At 36.0% G+C, this 3,854-nt stretch overlaps 1 non-coding gene across 1 annotated transcript; it reads right to left on the reverse strand.

Annotated features, from left to right (window-relative positions):
- Positions 1-3,102: 3,102 nt before the first annotated feature.
- LOC119643428 lies at positions 3,103-3,209 on the reverse strand. Its single transcript, XR_005248285.1, has one exon. It is a non-coding gene; the product is annotated as a U6 spliceosomal RNA (small nuclear RNA).
- Between the last annotated feature and the right edge of the window lie 645 nt (positions 3,210-3,854).

The raw sequence follows: 3,854 nt of genomic DNA on the forward strand, positions 1-3,854 counted from the left end.
AATCTAATATGATGACTTTTGCGTGGCAAATTAACTTTTAACTTGTTAAAAAGCTAACTATAGTCTTTGCTACGATAAATTGATTTTGTGGAGCAGACATAAACTTTTGTCGTTTTGTCGGAAACCAATTTAATTATTTGAAATAGGAAAGCTGACTATATGATAATTTCGCGTATACCTAAGACAGAAAGGTGAAATAGCAATGCTTTTATATTCAATGTTATTATTATTATTATTATTTTTAATTTTAGACTAATGAATTGAATTCTTAGACTAAAAAAAGAGACATTGAGCACTAGCAACAAAGGCTATCGACTCTAATTTAAGTAAATGTACATTAGATAATGAGCTTAGTAGTATTAAAAAAGTAATATATTGAATTGATATTCTGTTCTGAAGCTGATTGTAGAATGTTCAAAGGGTTAATCGTTCCAAATGCAATACTTCTAGCCGAGGAAAAGTTGAGGCAATCGCAGAGAATGTGCTTTATAGTAAGAGTTTGTCCACAACAGCAGATTGGGGGAGAAGACTTCTTCAGGATCCATTCGTGAGTTGCAATTGTATGACCAAGGCGAATTCTCGAAAATGTTTGGATCTTGGTTTTCTCAACGTTTGTTGGATATAAAGGTGGAGTTAATTGAGGGTTAATGCAAGAGTAGTGTTGATGATGGTATTGTAAATTTCCTTCTGCAATTTTCTCTTTAACTTTTCTTCCAATGTATCTTTGAAGATCCAACTTTTCCATGACATCATCCATAATTAGAGGAGCAGAAGCAGCATACTTTGCCGCTCGATCAGCCTGCTCATTTCCCAGTAAACCGATGTGACTTGGTACCCATAACATTTTAATTTTTCCGTCGGGTGTAGTAATTATATTCCTTAATTTGTTGATGGTGCTCCATCTCGAAGTCGAAGGATTCCGACCAGCTTGTAATACAAACAAACTGTCGGTAACAATAGCGGTTTTGAGTTTGTTTTTATGGGCAAGGTTGGCAGCGTGAAGGATAGCTCTGGCTTCCGTTGTGAAAGTTGAAGTACTTTCGTGAAATATGTGGTTGAGAAGAACCCGTCCTGTAGCATCTACCACCGCACAAGCAGGAGGCAGACCAGGAGATTTTGAGCCGTCTGTGTACAAAAGATTCCAACCAGTACTGTCCAATACTTGGGTTTTTTCAGCTATTAGATTCCTGAAGACGTAATTTGGAGTATCTTCTTTCTTGTGCATAGACAGTGAGATGTCAAAAGAGCAGTCTTTCAAAATCCAGGGAGGTTTAACACCAAAAGAGCGGGAAATTTTTAAGGGAATGTTGCGATGCATAACCAATGGTCAATTGCAGATGGTGACTTTGGAATTTTCTTCGCAATAATAATCTTTCTTACGTCATCACCGAGAATGGATTTGTTTGAATTAAGAAGCTTAGGGACTATTTTAGCTTTTAACTCATACAGTCTATTTTCTAAAGTTGGGAGACCAGTTTCAATTATAATACTATTTATGGGCGTCGTCCGAAAAGCATAACAACTTGCTCTAACGGCTTGGTGATAGACCGGTTTAAGGATGTTGATATTATATTTGCAGCTATTGCCATAAATTATCAAAGCATAGTCAATCTTGCTTAACACAAGCATTTTGGTAAGATAAGCGATAGTGTTAATATGCGCATGGCTTCTCCAAGCAACGTACTGTATGAAATTTACCCTTGTTAAAAGGGAGTTTTTTAACCGAAGGCAGTGTGCTTTCCAACGATAATTGTTTGAAAACGTGAGCCCGAGAACATGGAACGTCTGCACATTTAGTACTGGTAAGTCGTTAATATGCATCAGTAGGTTTCCTGCATCGCACATTTGTTTTCGACAAATGTGCATTTTTTTTGATTTTTGTATAGAGATTATAGCTCCTGACGAGTTTGCCCATGTGGAGATCTCACATGCAATAGATTCGAGGATGTTGATTGCTTTCGTGTTGTCTTTTTCTTTTGTAAAAATGTATACATCGTCCGCGTAGAGACAATGTTCCACTCTTGGTACACGGCAAAGAATTTTGCTAATTTCGTTGAAAGCGATCTGGAAAAGCGTGACAGAGAGAGGAGATCCTTGCGGAATGCCATTCATTAGCGGAAAGGAATCAGAAAGATGATTGTTGATTCTAACTTTGAACCGCCGATGCGACATGAATGATTTGATGTAGTTGAAGAATATGGGTCCAACATTCCATGATTTCAAGAGTCTTAAGATAACATGAAGACCAACTCTATCAAATGCTTTTTCGAAATCAATTGAGAGAATTGTTACGTGATTTCGTTCGGGAATTGCTTTGCTTGTGAAATAATCAATATGTAACAAAGCGTCGATGCACCCTCTACCCCGCTTGAAACCAACTTGTTGCTTTGTTATCAGGTTCTTGGATTCAAGAAACCAAGATAATCTAGATGCCATAATCTTCTCTAATACCTTAGAGAGGCAAGGTAAAAGAGAAATTGGGCGATAATCTGATGCGATGGAGACATTTTTTGACTTTGGAATTGGAACAACTGTTGTCAGTTTCCACATGTAGGGTATATGGCCAGTCATAAATACCGTATTATATAGGTCCAGTAATTTATTTTTACTAGACTTAGACATAGCACTGATCATTTGGTATGAGATGCGGTCTAGACCAGGTGTCTTCCCCTTCAAATTGGAGAGACAACTTCCAAGTACTGAGGTAGATACGCAATTTTCCAGGAACATGGCACATCTATCGATATTATTTGGAGGAGATATTGGAGTTCTTTTATTATCAATGAAAGCACTGGAGAAGTTGCTGTCAGAGGAGTATTCGCACCACACTTTTCCAAAGTAATTAGAAATCTTATCTGCGTCAGTTAAAGTTCCATTGGGAGTGCAGATGGCAGAAATTTCGTTCAGGTTTGAAGTCCCATTAAGTCTGTTGATTTTGTTCCAGACAACTTTCATTGATGTATTTCTGTGAATTCGTCTCGAGAAAAGTTCGAAACTAAGTGCCTTTGATTTCCGTAATTCCTTCCTGAATAGAGCATTGGCCTTTTTGTATAATAACAAGTGATTTTGATCAGGACATCTCTTAAAGCGGTGCCATAGATCAAAAATGTGGAACGCTTCACGATTTTGCTTGTCATCCTTGCGCAGGGGCCATGCTAATCTTCTCTGTATCGTTCCAATTTTAGTATATGTTCTGCCGTAGCAAGAACATATATTCAATGTTATTTAAATGTATATTGTAACATTTTTTATATTTGCAACTCTGTAGTGGTTAGTTAAACTCGATGACAATTTTTGGTACTCGTAAGGAGTGGAGTTGATGATGCATAAGAAAAAAAATTTTTTTTTGGTTTTTGGACTGGCGATAGCAGATTGCTTTTTGCGCTTAGCTATAGTTTCAATCGATTGTCGTTATATAGACGGAAGAAAATATTAAATTAGAGAACAATTGCAATTCTAATAAAATTCTTTGTTGCAAAGTTTCTTTAAACCGCAAATAATTAGAAACGAAAAGATTTAGAGGATATGAATACTTTTAATACTCGTTATATAAGCATAAAATATTTTGGGGTTGAATTTGGTAATACACGTGGTTGCAAAAGGGTGTTTTTTTTGATAATGTTGAATTTTCTGTCTATCGATTAGCACAAGCACTTGAACTTGTTTTAACTGTTGAGGATTTTTCATTATTGAAACGGCGATCAGGCGCTTTAATCAGAACTCTAATTAAATAAATGATGATAAATTGCTTTTGCATTAATTTACTAAATAATCAAATATTGTTTTCGTGAATGCAATTAGGAAAATTGCAATGTTAATTTTTTAACAATTAAATTGAACGGAATAAAGAGAAA

This window comes from Glossina fuscipes, unplaced genomic scaffold (genome assembly GCF_014805625.2).
Source record: "Glossina fuscipes isolate IAEA_lab_2018 unplaced genomic scaffold, Yale_Gfus_2 60755, whole genome shotgun sequence".
Taxonomy (NCBI): domain Eukaryota; kingdom Metazoa; phylum Arthropoda; class Insecta; order Diptera; family Glossinidae; genus Glossina; species Glossina fuscipes.